Source organism: Oncorhynchus gorbuscha, linkage group LG23, assembly GCF_021184085.1.
Source record: "Oncorhynchus gorbuscha isolate QuinsamMale2020 ecotype Even-year linkage group LG23, OgorEven_v1.0, whole genome shotgun sequence".
Classification (NCBI taxonomy): Eukaryota; Metazoa; Chordata; class Actinopteri; order Salmoniformes; family Salmonidae; genus Oncorhynchus; species Oncorhynchus gorbuscha.
The window spans coordinates 30,596,783-30,612,067 of NC_060195.1; the positions used below are offsets into that span (position 1 = coordinate 30,596,783).

General features: G+C 45.6%; 1 protein-coding gene across 22 annotated transcripts in view; it reads right to left on the minus strand.

The window, feature by feature from the left end:
- LOC124011172 (protocadherin gamma-C5-like) overlaps positions 1-15,285 on the minus strand; it is a 217,742-nt gene that overhangs the window by 11,392 nt on the left and 191,065 nt on the right. The gene's annotated exons all lie outside the window — the stretch shown is intronic.

The window sequence follows — 15,285 nt, forward strand, 5'->3', positions numbered from 1 at the left end:
AGGTGACAACATCTAACACGTGTTTTGGCTGATTCACAGTGATAAGGACTCTATATAGCCAGTATAGAGACAAGTTAACTGGTTGTGGCTCATTCACAGTGATAAGGACTCTATATAGGCAGTATAGAGACAAGTTAACTGGTTGTGGCTGATTCACAGTGATAAGGACTCTATATAGCCAGTATAGAGACAAGTTAACTGGTTGTGGCTCATTCACAGTGATAAGGACTCTATATAGCCAGTATAGAGACAAGTTAACTGGTTGTGGCTGATTCACAGTGATAAGGACTCTATATAGCCAGTATAGAGACAAGTTAACTGGTTGTGGCTGATTCACAGTGATAAGGACTCTATATAGCCAGTATAGAGACAAGTTAACTGGTTGTGGCTCATTCACAGTGATAAGGACTCTATATAGCCAGTATAGAGACAAGTTAACTGGTTGTGGCTCATTCACAGTGATAAGGACTCTATATAGCCAGTATAGAGACAAGTTAACTGGTTGTGGCTGATTCACAGTGATAAGGACTCTATATAGCCAGTATAGAGACAAGTTAACTGGTTGTGGCTGATTCACAGTGATAAGGACTCTATATAGCCAGTATAGAGACAAGTTAACTGGTTGTGGCTGATTCACAGTGATAAGGACTCTATATAGCCAGTATAGAGACAAGTTAACTGGTTGTGGCTCATTCACAGTGATAAGGACTCTATATAGCCAGTATAGAGACAAGTTAACTGGTTGTGGCTCATTCACAGTGATAAGGACTCTATATAGCCAGTATAGAGACAAGTTAACTGGTTGTGGCTGATTCACAGTGATAAGGACTCTATATAGCCAGTATAGAGACAAGTTAACTGGTTGTGGCTGATTCACAGTGATAAGGACTCTATATAGCCAGTATAGAGACAAGTTAACTGGTTGTGGCTGATTCACAGTGATAAGGACTCTATATAGCCAGTATAGAGACAAGTTAACTGGTTGTGGCTGATTCACAGTGATAAGGACTCTATATAGCCAGTATAGAGACAAGTTAACTGGTTGTGGCTGATTCACAGTGATAAGGACTCTATATAGCCAGTATATAGACAAGTTAACTGGTTGTGGCTGATTCACAGTGATAAGGACTCTATATAGCCAGTATAGAGACAAGTTAACTGGTTGTGGCTGATTCACAGTGATAAGGACTCTATATAGCCAGTATAGAGACAAGTTAACTGGTTGTGGCTGATTCACAGTGATAAGGACTCTATATAGCCAGTATAGAGACAAGTTAACTGGTGCTGGCTGATTCACAGTGATAAGGACTCTATATAGCCAGTATAGAGACAAGTTAACTGGTGCTGGCTGATTCACAGTGATAAGGACTCTATATAGCCAGTATAGAGACAAGTTAACTGGTGCTGGCTGATTCACAGTGATAAGGACTCTATATAGCCAGTATAGAGACAAGTTAACTGGTGCTGGCTGATTCACAGTGATAAGGTCCTTCTGTAGCTCAGTTGGTAGAGCATGGCGCTTGTAACGCCAGGGTAGTGGGTTTCGATCCCCGGGACCACCCATACATAGAATGTATGCACACATGACTGTAAGTCGCTTTGGATAAAAGCGTCTGCTAAATGGCATATATTATTATTATATTATAAGGACTCTATATAGCCAGTATATAGACAAGTTAACTGGTGCTGGCTGATTCACAGTGATAAGGACTCTATATAGCCAGTATATAGACAAGTTAACTGCTGCTGGCTGATTCACAGTGACAAGGAATCTATATAGCCAGTATATAGACAAGTTAACGTGTTGTGGCTGATTCCCACCTTTTTTCTCTCTCTCTCCCTATTTCCCCTCTTTCTCTCTCTCCCTATTTCCCCTCTTTCTCTCTCTCCCTATTTTCCCTCTCTCTCTCTACATATTTCTCTCTACCTATTTTCCATCTCTCTTTCCCTATTTCCCCTCTTTCTCTCTCTACCTATTTTCCCTCTCTCTCTCTACCTATTTTCCCTCTCTCTCTCTACCTATTTTCCCTCTCTCTCTCTACCTATTTTCCCTCTCTCTCTCTACCTATTTTCCCTCTCTCTCTCTACCTATTTTCCCTCTTTCTCTCTACCTATTTTCCCTCTTTCTCTACCTATTTTCCTCTTTCTCTCTACCTATTTTCCCTCTCTTTCTCTCTACCTATTTTCCCTCTTTCTCTCTCTACCTATTTTCCCTCTTTCTCTCTCTACCTATTTTCCCTCTTTCTCTCTACCTATTTTCCCTCTCTCTCTCTCTCTACCTATTTTCCCTCTTTCTCTCTCTACCTATTTTCCCTCTTTCTCTACCTATTTCCCCTCTTTCTCTCTCTACCTATTTTCCCTCTTTCTCTCTCTACCTATTTTCCCTCTCTCTCTCTCTACCTATTTTCCCTCTCTCTCTCTACCTATTTTCCCTCTTTCTCTCTACCTATTTTCCCTCTCTCTCTCTCTACCTATTTTCCCTCTTTCTCTCTACCTATTTTCCCTCTTTCTCTACCTATTTTCCCTCTTTCTCTACCTATTTCCCCTCTTTCTCTCTCTACATATTTTCTCTCTACCTATTTTCCCTCTTTCTCTCTCTACATATTTTCTCTCTCTCTACCTATTTTACCTCTTTCTCTCTCTACCTATTTTCCCTCTTTCTCTCTCTACCTATTTTCCATCTTTCTCTCTCTACATATTTTCCCTCTTTCTCTCTCTACATATTTTCTCTCTACCTATTTTCCCTCTTTCTCTACCTATTTCCCCTCTTTCTCTCTCTACATATTTTCTCTCTACCTATTTTCCCTCTTTCTCTCTCTACATATTTTCTCTCTCTCTACCTATTTTACCTCTTTCTCTCTCTACCTATTTTACCTCTTTCTCTCTCTACCTATTTTACCTCTTTCTCTCTCTACCTATTTTACCTCTTTCTCTACATATTTTCCCTCTTTCTCTCTCTACATATTTTCCCTCTTTCTCTCTCTACATATTTTCTCTCTCTACCTGTTTTACCTCTTTCTCTCTCTACCTGTTTTACCTCTTTCTCTCTCTACATATTTTCCCTCTCTCTCTCTACATATTTTCCCTCTTTCTCTCTCTACATATTTTCTCTCTCTACCTATTTTACCTCTTTCTCTCTCTACCTATTTTCCCTCTTTCTCTCTCTACATATTTTCTCTCTCTACCTGTTTTACCTCTTTCTCTCTCTACATATTTTCCCTCTTTCTCTCTCTACCTATTTTACCTCTTTCTCTCTCTACATATTTTCTCTCTCTACCTATTTTACCTCTTTCTCTCTACATATTTTCCCTCTTTCTCTCTCTACATATTTTCTCTCTTTCTCTCTCTACATATTTTCTCTCTCTCTACCTGTTTTACCTCTTTCTCTCTCTACATATTTTCCCTCTTTCTCTCTCTACATATTTTCCCTCTTTCTCTCTCTACATATTTTCCCTCTTTCTCTCTCTACATATTTTCCCTCTTTCTCTCTCTACATATTTTCCCTCTTTCTCTCTCTACATATTTTCCCTCTCTACCTATTTTACCTCTTTCTCTCTACATATTTTCCCTCTTTCTCTCTACCTATTTTCCCTCTTTCTCTCTCTACATATTTTCCCTCTTTCTCTCTCTACATATTTTCCCTCTTTCTCTACTACATATTTTCCTCTTTCTCTCTCTACATATTTTCCTCTTTCTCTCTCTACATATTTTCTTTCTCTCTCTACCTATTTTACCTCTTTCTCTCTCTACCTATTTTCCCTCTTTCTCTCTCTACCTATTTTCCCTCTTTCTCTCTCTACATATTTTCCCTCTTTCTCTCTCTACATATTTCTCTCTCTACATATTTCTCTCTACCTATTTTCCCTCTCTCTCTCTACCTATTTTCCCTCTCTCTCTCTACCTATTTTCCCTCTTTCTCTCTCTACCTATTTTCCCTCTTTCTCTCTCTACCTATTTTCCCTCTTTCTCTCTCTACCTATTTTCCCTCTTTCTCTCTCTACATATTTTCCCTCTCTCTCTCTACCTATTTTCCCTCTTTCTCTCTCTACCTATTTTCCCTCTTTCTCTCTCTACATATTTTCCCTCTTTCTCTCTCTACATATTTTCCCTCTTTCTCTCTCTACCTATTTTCCCTCTTTCTCTCTCTACATATTTTCCCTCTTTCTCTCTCTACATATTTTCCCTCTTTCTCTCTCTACATATTTTCCCTCTTTCTCTCTTTCTCTCTCTACATATTTTCCCTCTTTCTCTCTCTACATATTTTCCCTCTTTCTCTCTCTACCGATTTCCCTCTTTCTCTCTCTACCTATTTTCCCTTTCTCTCTTTCTCTCTCTACCTATTTTCCCTCTTTCTCTCTACCTATTTTCCCTCTTTCTCTCTCTACCTATTTCCCTCTTTCTCTCTCTACCTATTTCCCTCTCTCTACCTATTTTCCCTCTCTCTCTCTCTACCTATTTTCCCTCTCTTTCTCTCTCTACCTATGTTCCCTCTCTCTCTCTCTACCTATTTTCCCTCTCTCTCTCTCTACCTATGTTCCCTCTCTCTCTCTCTACCTATTTCCCCTCTTTCTCTCGACATATTTCTCTCTCTACATATTTTCCCTCTCTCTCTCTCTACCTATTTTCCCTCTCTCTCTCTCTACCTATTTTCCCTCTTTCTCTCTACATATTTCTCTCTACCTATTTTCCCTCTCTCTCTCTCTACCTATTTTCCCTCTTTCTCTCGCTACATATTTTCTCTCTCTCTCTCCCTATTTTCCATCTCTCTCACGCATGTTGGGCATTGAGGCAGTAAATAGACCCTTGGCTCTGTTCCAGGCTCTGTCTCCTAATCAACACAGGGGGAGAAAACAGGAGAGAAGAGAAAGGCTCCCCAGAGAGAAGCCAGCACTGCTGCCACAGAATTATCAACACAACTGTTCTACCACACTGAAACACAGAGACAGAAGGAAGAGAGAGGGGGAGGGATGGAGGGATAGAAGGAGGGAGGTAGAGACAGGGGTAGAGCAACACACTATCCAATTTCAATAACACCTTCCCCACAAACACAGAATTTACAAGCTGCCCCAAAATGCCCCACTGATTAAATATCAGTCTACCCAAGGGTCTCGTAACACAATGATACACATCGCTAGCATCTGTATGCAAATTCTATCCTGTCAAGGATCCTTTAAATGTATACTTATATTGATAAGAGACTGTCAATTAAACCAAACAGGAATACCCTGGTCTCTGAACTATGAATATGCTTCTAAATAAGACTATCATGACAGGGAGGGAAGAAAGGTGTGTAATCTAATCTTCTCCACTCATGTAGTGGGTATTTTGTTTCAAACGGAGAGAGACAGACGCACAGATGGATATTTCCCCATTTCTCTCTCCGCTGGTTCTGGCGGCAGTTGTCATGGCAGTAAGGGAGAAAAGAGAGAACGTGTTTCCTCATCTGAAAATGAACGAGGGGCCCGACATTCCAGCAGTGTGACGCTCACTGCCGACAAAACCATTCCCAGAGGTCATTCCCAGGTCTCGCCACAGGCATGTAGAATATACGGGCAAATAGATTCTGGGCTGGCGTTCCATACAGGGACACTATGTAGTGTTACTGTCCTGAGGTGAGTTCACACATTTAAAGGGTCAAGTGACGTTAGCAAGAGCACAACAGCTCACGTTCATCTCTTTCAGGTTGTATGTAACGTAATAAATGTGTACTGACTTTCTGCCCCTAAGACCCAACACGCCATAGTTCAAATAGGGACCGGTGCTCCAGAAAGCTGATCCAGAGTCAGTTAAAGGCAGAACCAAGAAAGTGACCAGAGAGGATCAAATCCACTAGACTCCCTCAGTGAGAAGTTCTGCCGGCTCTGAGGCCAGATAGGGATTAGAGTTCTCCTGTTCTGATCCATAGAGACTTATCAGAATTAGAGCTCCTAGCACACAGTTACCACAGGAGTTAGAGCCGTAGGTAGAGAACCTACTGCCTTACAAGCCTGTTCATGTCCGTAGGATACTGTGGATGAAAACAGTCAGTATAGAGGTTTAAAATCATTGAGGATTTATCTGATGTGGAGAAGGATAATCACAATGAGGGGTGGCTCTGGATTCAAGTGGGAAGAGACACTAAATCGCTGAACATGAACCAGAATCTGATGAATAGAAGAGATTCACAGCAGGCTTCTCTGCCGAAACACACACACACACACCCTCCATTGGCATGGTTATCACACAGGCTGGACCCACCTGGTGCTTTGTGCCGTGTGAGGAAGTTACCATTTTCAAACACACACCAAAACACACACACACACACACCCAAAGCTCTTTACATTTACAGAACTGTGGCTAGACTGCACCTGGTGCTCTGTCTGAACGTGGAGGTCCCTCCAACAGTAAATAGTCAAATAATATACAGTACCAGACAAATGTTTGGACACACCTACTTATTCCAGGGTATTTTTTTATTTGTGACTATTTTATACATTGTAGAATAATAGTGAAAACATAAATACTATGACATTTGACTGGTACTGTACATAGGCCATTTAACAGATGTGTCATGTGTGCATAAATTTGACATACGTGGTGGTCCCGGGAACCGAACCCACTACCCTGGTGTTACAAGCTCTACGAACTGAGCTTCACAAACCCCCACACTCCCGCATAATATTATCCTAGTATTCACAATACATGCTTTTAGGTTCCATTGTCCACTAAGCCATTCTGAAGATGACACGAGAGGAAAAACAGATTTTTATGAATCCTAAAGCTCTAGCTGGACCCTAGTGACAGAGTCAACCATGCTGGAACCACCAGGAGGCTACGACCAGGGCAGGAGACATGAAGGGAAGACTGTTGATGAGCTTTATTCAGATGCACTGGACCACACTGAGACACAGTCACACAGGATATGAGTCAGGGACAGAATCCGTGAGCAATGCAGGCCTGTTGGTGGCACGTGCTGCTTCATCGTCCGTGAAACACACAGTATTTACCAACCACTCCATACCTAGTCACCCCACGTGACCACACGAACACAGCTACATGCTGTAGTGTCAACATGAGCGCATACACACACCCTGAATGTGGTACTTTACTCCTTGTACACAACCCCACTCCAACAGTTCCAAAGACAAAGAACCTTTGATGAAGAGCTACACACGCCTATTGAAACGAGAGGAGATACGGGGACACTGAGGAGTCACTCTCTCTGTCATAATGGGACATTGGGAACTGAGGGCCCTGCTAAAATGACACACCCCTGTAGGGCTTGGAACACCTGACTATATGCTGTTCACACACACACTGATTGTGCACCCTCTGTGGCCTTGGCCCAGAGTGGGAACAAGTCCATCTGTCACTGGGGCACACGTGCGTAAAGCCATCCCTTGCGCTCTTTCTCTCCCTTAATCATTCTCTCCTTCCCTCATCCTTCGTCACTGTTCTACACATGTCACTGGAGCATGGAGACAGATGTTACCCTGACAACAGCAGGGACAGGCAGATTCAGGGAGACAGAGAGACAGAGAGAGAGAGACAGAGACAGAGAGAGACAGAGAGAGAGAGAGAGAAAAAAAATCTGATGACAAGGTAAACAACCTGCTACTTCTGAGAGAAACAGCTGCTGTGTAACCCACCAGAGAAACAGCTGCTGTGTAACCCACCAGAGAAACAGCTGCTGTGTAACCCACCAGAGAAACAGCTGCTGTGTAACCCACCAGAGAAACAGCTGCTGTGTAACCCACCAGAAAAACACAAGCTGTGTAACTCACCAGAGAAACAGCTGCTGTGTAACCCACCAGAGAAACAGCTGCTGTGTAACCCACCAGAGAAACAGCTGCTTTGTAACTCACCAGAGAAATGTAAGCTGTGTAACTCACCAGAGAAACGTAAGCTGTGTAACCCACCAGAGAAACGTAAGCTGTGTAACCCACCAGAGAAACGTAACCCACCAGCTGTGTAACCCACCAGAGAAACGTAAGCTGTGTAACCCACCAGAGAAACGTAAGCTAAACCCACCAGAGAAACTGTGTAACCCACCAGAGAAACGTAAGCTGTGTAACCCACCAGAGAAACGTAACCCACCAGCTGTGTAACCCACCAGAAAACAGCTGCTTTGTAACCCACCAGAGAAACGTAAGCTGTGTAACCCACCAGAGAAACATAAGCTGTGTAACCCACCAGAGAAACAGTAACCCACCAGCTCTGTAACCCACCAGAGAAACAGCTGCTGTGTAACCCACCAGAGAAACAGCTAAGCTGTGTAACCCACCAGAGAAACAGCTGCTGAGAAACATGCTAACCCACCAGAGAAACAGCTGTGTAACCCACCAGAGAAACAGCTGCGGTGTAGCTGTGTAACCCACCAGAGAAAACAGCTGCTGTGTAACCCACCAGAGAAACCTGCTGTGTAACCCACCAGAAAACAGCTGCTGTGTAACCCACCAGAGAAACAGCTGCTGTGTAACCCACCAGAGAAACAGCTGCTGTGTAACAGCTGCACCAGAGAAACAGCTGCTGTGTAACCCACCAGAGAAACAAATGAGCTGTGTAACCCACAGAGAAACAGCTGCTGTGTAACCCACCAGAGAAACAGCTGCTGTGTAACCCACCAGAGAAACAGCTGCTGTGTAACCCACCAGAGAAACAGCTGCTGTGTAACCCACCAGAGAAACAGCTGCTTTGTAACTCACCAGAGAAACAGCTGCTGTGTAACCCACCAGAGAAATGTAAGCTGTGTAACCCACAGAGAAACTGCTGTGTAACTCACCAGAGAAACAGCTGCTGTGTAACCAACCACCAGAGAAACAGCTGCTGTGTAACCCACCAGAGAAACAGCTGTAACCCACCAGAGAAACAGTAACCCACCAGAGAAACAGCTAAGCACCAGAGAAACAGCTGCTGTGTAACCCACCAGAGAAACAGCTCTGTGTAAACCACCAGAGAAACAGCTGCTGTGTAACCCACCAGAGAAACAGCTGCTGTGTAACTCACCAGAGAAACAGCTGCTGTGTAACCCACCACTCAGAGAAACAGCTGCTGTGTAACCCACCAGAGAAACATAAGCTGCTGTGTAACCCACCAGAGAAATCACCAGAGAAACAGCTGCTGTGTAACCTGTGTAACCCACCAGAGAAACAGCTGCTGTAAACCCACCAGAGAAACATGCTGTGTAACCCACCAGAGAAACAGCTGCTGTGTAACCCACCAGAGAAACGTGTAACCCACCAGAGAAACAGCTGCTGTGTAACCCACCAGAGAAACAGCTGCTGTGTAACCCACCAGAGAAACAGCTGCTGTGTAACTGCTGTGTACCAGAGAAACAGCTGCTGTGTAACCCACTGAAGAAACAGCTGCTGCTGCTGTGTAACCACCAGAGAAACAGCTGCTGTGTAACCCACCAGAGAAACAGCTGCTGTGTGTAACCCACCAGAGAAACAAGCTGTGTAACCCACCAGAGAAACAGCTGCTGTGTAACCCACCAGAGAAACAGCTGCTGTGTAACCCACCAGAGAAACAGCTGCTGTGTAACCCAGAGAAACAGCTGCTGTGTAACCCACCAGAGAAACAGCTGCTGTGTAACCCACCAGAGAAACAGCTGCTGTGTAACCCACTCAGAGAAACAGCTGCTGTGTAACCCACCAGAGAAACAGCTGCTGTGTAACCCACCAGAGAAACTGCTGTGTAACCCACCAGAGAAATGTAAACTGTGTAACCCACCAGAAAAACACATAACCCACCAGAGAAACAGCTGTGTAACCCACCAGAGAAACAGCTGCTTTGTAACTCACCAGAGAAACAGCTGCTGTGTAACCCACCAGAGAAACGTAAGCTGTGTAACCCACCAGAGAAACATAAGCAGTGTAACCCACCAGAGAAACAGTAAGCTCTGTAACCCACCAGAGAAACAGCTGCTGTGTAAGACACCAGAGAAACAGCTGCTGTGTAACCCACCAGAGAAACAGCTGCTGTGTAACTCACCAGAGAAACAGCTGCTGTGTAACCCACGAACTCACCAGAGAAAGCGGCTGTGTAACTGCTGTGTAACTCACCAGAGAAACAGCTGCTGTGTAACTGCTGTAACCCACCAGAGAAACATAAGCGGTGTAACCCACCAGAGAAACAGCTGCTGTGTAACCCACCAGAGAAATGTAACTCACCAGCAGTTTAACTCAACCAGAGAAACAGCTGCTGTGTAACCCACCAGAGAAACGTAAGCTCTGTAAACCACCAGAGAAACAGCTGCTGTGTAACCCACCAGAGAAACAGCTGCTGTGTAACTCACCAGAGAAACAGCTGCTGTGTAACCCACAGCTGCTGTGTAGAGAAACAGCTGCTGTGTAACTCACCAGAGAAACAGCTTCTGTGTAACCCACCAGAGAAACATAAGCGGTGTAACCCACCAGAGAAACAGCTGCTGTGTAACCCACCAGAGAAATGTAAGCAGTTTAACTCACCAGAGAAACAGCTGCTGTGTAACCCACGAGAGAAACGGCTGCTGTGTAACTCACCAGAGAAACAGCTTCTGTGTAACCCACAAGAGAAACATAAGCGGTGTAACCCACCAGAGAAACAGCTGCTGTGTAACCCACCAGAGAAACGTAAGCTCTGTAACCCACCAGAGAAACAGCTGCTGTGTAACCCACCAGAGAAACAGCTGCTGTGTAACCCACCAGAGAAACAGCCGCTGTGTAACCCACCAGAGAAACAGCCGCTGTGTAACCCACCAGAGAAACAGCTGCTGTGTAACCCACTGAAGAGAACAGCTGCTGTGTAACCCACTGAAGAAACAGCTGCTGTGTAACCCACCAGACAAATGTAAGCTGTGTAACCCACCAGAGAAACAGCTGTAAAAACTGTGTAACTCCACCAGAAAAACATAAGCTGTGTAACCCACCAGAGAAACAGCTGCTGTGTAACCCACCAGAGAAACAGCTGCTTTGTAACCACCAGAGAAACGTAAGCTGTGTAACCCACCAGAGAAACGTAAGCTGTGTAACCCACCAGAGAAACATAAGCTGCTGTGTAACCCACCAGAGAAACGTAAGCTCTGTAACCCACCAGAGAAACAGCTGCTGTGTAACCCACCAGAGAAACAGCTGCTGTGTAACCCACCAGAGAAACAGCTGCTGTGTAACCCACCAGAGAAACAGCTGCTGTGTAACCCACCAGAGAAACAGCTGCTGTGTAACCCACCAGAGAAACAGCTGCTGTGTAACCCACCAGAGAAACAGCTGCTGTGTAACCCACCAGAGAAACAGCTGCTGTGTAACTGTGTAACCCACCAGAGAAACATCTGCTGTGTAACCCACCAGAGAAACAGCTGCTGTGTAACCTGTAACACCAGAGAAACAGCTGCTGTGTAACCCCCAGAGAAACAGCTGCTGTGTAACTCACCAGAGAAACAGCTGCTGTGTAACCCACCAGAGAAACAGCTGCTGTGTAACTCACCAGAGAAACAGCTGCTGTGTAACTCACCAGAGAAACAGCTGCTGTGTAACCCACCAGAGAAACAGCTGCTGTGTAACTCACCAGAGAAACAGCTGCTGTGTAACTCACCAGAGAAACATCTGCTGTGTAACTCACCAGAGAAACAGCTGCTGTGTAACTCACCAGAGAAACAGCTGCTGTGTAACCACCAGAGAAACAGCTGCTGTAAGACAGCTGCTGCTGTGTGTAACTCACCAGAGAAACAGCTGCTGTGTAACTCACCAGAGAAACAGCTGCTGTGTAACTCACCAGAGAAACAGCTGCTGTGTAACTCACCAGAGAAACAGCTGCTGTGTAACCCACCAGAGAAACAGCTGCTGTGTAACAGCTGCTGTGTAACACCAGAGAAACAGCTGCTGTGTAACCACCAGAGAAACAGCTGCTGTGTAACTCACCAGAGAAACAGCTGCTGTGTAACTCACCAGAGAAACAGCTGCTGTGTAACTCACCAGAGAAACAGCTGCTGTGTAACTCACCAGAGAAACAGCTGCTGTGTAACTCACCAGAGACACAGCTGCTGTGTAACTCACCAGAGACACAGCTGCTGTGTAACTCACCAGAGACACAGCTGCTGTGTAACTCACCAGAGAAACAGCTGCTGTGTAACTCACCAGAGAAACAGCTGCTGTGTAACTCACCAGAGAAACAGCTGCTGTGTAACTCACCAGAGAAACAGCTGCTGTGTAACTCACCAGAGAAACAGCTGCTGTGTAACTCACCAGAGAAACAGCTGCTGTGTAACCCCCCAGAGAGACAGCTGCTGTGTAACCCACCAGAGAAATGTAAACTGTGTAACCCACCAGAAAACCATAAGCTGTGTAACCCACCAGAGAAACAGCTGCTTTGTAACTCACCAGAGAAACAGCTGCTGTGTAACCCACCAGAGAAACAGCTGCTGTGTAACCCACCAGAGAAACATAAGCAGTGTAACCCACCAGAGAAACGTAAGCTCTGTAACCCACCAGAGAAACAGCTGCTGTGTAAGACACCAGAGAAACAGCTGCTGTGTAACCCACCAGAGAAACAGCTGCTGTGTAACTCACCAGAGAAACAGCTGCTGTGTAACCCACGAGAGAAACGGCTGCTGTGTAACTCACCAGAGAAACAGCTTCTGTGTAACCCACCAGAGAAACATAAGCGGTGTAACCCACCAGAGAAACAGCTGCTGTGTAACCCACCAGAGAAATGTAAGCAGTTTAACTCACCAGAGAAACAGCTGCTGTGTAACCCACCAGAGAAACGTAAGCTCTGTAAACCACCAGAGAAACAGCTGCTGTGTAACCCACCAGAGAAACAGCTGCTGTGTAACTCACCAGAGAAACAGCTGCTGTGTAACCCACCAGAGAAATGTAAGCTCTGTAACCCACCAGAGAAACAGCTGCTGTGTAACCCACCAGAGAAACAGCTGCTCTGTAAACCACCAGAGAAACAGCTGCTGTGTAACCCACCAGAGAAACAGCTGCTGTGTAACCCCCCAGAGAAACAGCTGCTGTGTAACTCACCAGAGAAACAGCTGCTGTGTAACTCACCAGAGACACAGCTGCTGTGTAACTCACCAGAGACACAGCTGCTGTGTAACTCACCAGAGACACAGCTGCTGTGTAACTCACCAGAGACACAGCTGCTGTGTAACTCACCAGAGACACAGCTGCTGTGTAACTCACCAGAGACACAGCTGCTGTGTAACTCACCAGAGACACAGCTGCTGTGTAACTCACCAGAGACACAGCTGCTGTGTAACTCACCAGAGACACAGCTGCTGTGTAACTCACCAGAGAAACAGCTGCTGTGTAACTCACCAGAGAAACAGCTGCTGTGTAACTCACCAGAGAAACAGCTGCTGTGTAACCCCCAAGAGAGACAGCTGCTGTGTAACTCACCAGAGAAACAGCTGCTGTGTAACCCACCAGAGACACAGCTACCGTTTAACTTACCAGAGAAACAGCTGCTGTGTAACTCACCAGAGAAACAGCTGCTGTGTAACTCACCAGAGACACAGCTGCTGTGTAACTCACCAGAGAAACAGCTGCTGTGTAACTCACCAGAGAAACAGCTGCTGTGTAACTCACCAGAGAAACAGCTGCTGTGTAACTCACCAGAGAGACAGCTGCTGTGTACCTCACCAGAGAGACAGCTGCTGTGTACCTCACCAGAGAGACAGCTGCTGTGTAACTCACCAGAGAGACAGCTGCTGTGTAACTCACCAGAGAGACAGCTGCTGTGTAACTCACCAGAGAAACAGCTGCTGTGTAACTCACCAGAGAAACAGCTGCTGTGTAACTCACCAGAGAAACAGCTGCTGTGTAACCCACCAGAGAAATGTAAGCTCTGTAACCCACCAGAGAAACAGCTGCTGTGTAACCCACCAGAGAAACAGCTGCTCTGTAAACCACCAGAGAAACAGCTGCTGTGTAACCCACCAGAGACACAGCTGCTGTGTAACTCACCAGAGAAACAGCTGCTGTGTAACCCACCAGAGAAACAGCTGCTGTGTAACCCCCCAGAGAAACAGCTGCTGTGTAACTCACCAGAGAAACAGCTGCTGTGTAACTCACCAGAGACACAGCTGCTGTGTAACTCACCAGAGACACAGCTGCTGTGTAACTCACCAGAGAAACAGCTGCTGTGTAACTCACCAGAGAAACAGCTGCTGTGTAACTCACCAGAGAAACAGCTGCTGTGTAACTCACCAGAGAAACAGCTGCTGTGTAACTCACCAGAGACACAGCTGCTGTGTAACTCACCAGAGAAACAGCTGCTGTGTAACTCACCAGAGAAACAGCTGCTGTGTAACTCACCAGAGAAACAGCTGCTGTGTAACTCACCAGAGAAACAGCTGCTGTGTAACTCACCAGAGAGACAGCTGCTGTGTAACTCTCCAGAGAAACAGAGGCTGTGTAACTCACCAGAGAGACAGCTGCTGTGTAACTCACCAGAGAGACAGCTGCTGTGTAACTCACCAGAGAGACAGCTGCTGTGTAACTCACCAGAGAGACAGCTGCTGTGTAACTCACCAGAGAAACAGCTGCTGTGTAACTCACCAGAGAGACAGCTGCTGTGTAACCCACCAGAGAAATGTAAGCAGTGTCACCCACCAGAGAAACGTAAGCAGTGTCACCCACCAGAGAAACGTAAGCTGTGTCACCCACCAGAGAAACGTAAGCTGTGTCACCCACCAGAGAAACGTAAGCTGTGTCACCCACCAGAGAAACGTAAGCTGTGTCACCCACCAGAGAAACGTAAGCTGTGTCACCCACCAGAGAAACGTCAGCTGTGTAACCCACCAGAGAAACGTCAGCTGTGTCACCCACCAGAGAAACGTCAGATGTGTAACCCACCAGAGAAATATTAAAACTAAAACTAAACCACAACACCACCCACTGACCTCTTTCTGTGGGGACTTTACTAAAACTATAAATCACTGGTTAGGCTAAATTAAAAAAGGATTAAAAAATGTAAATTTAGGAAAGAGGCCACAGTCTTTCCACATGAATCATCAAAACTAGAGCACAGGCAGCCATCTTGGAAACCCAGCGCTACATAGTGAGTCAGGAACAGAGAGGAGTCCTCTGTATACTGTTTGTGGACAGATTTAACGGAATATACCTTTCCATCCACACCCCGAGAACATAGAGTGGAATGGTATTCTTAACAAGTGCTCTGGGGATGAGGTTTGGGAATGTTTGGCCAGAGCTGCTGCCACAGGCGTACCAACTTCCACACAGGGCGAAGCCATGGATGTCTTGGTGTCAGAGGCATGGAACCAATCAAGGTTCAGAGGACAACAGGAAGTGAGAGGTCGAG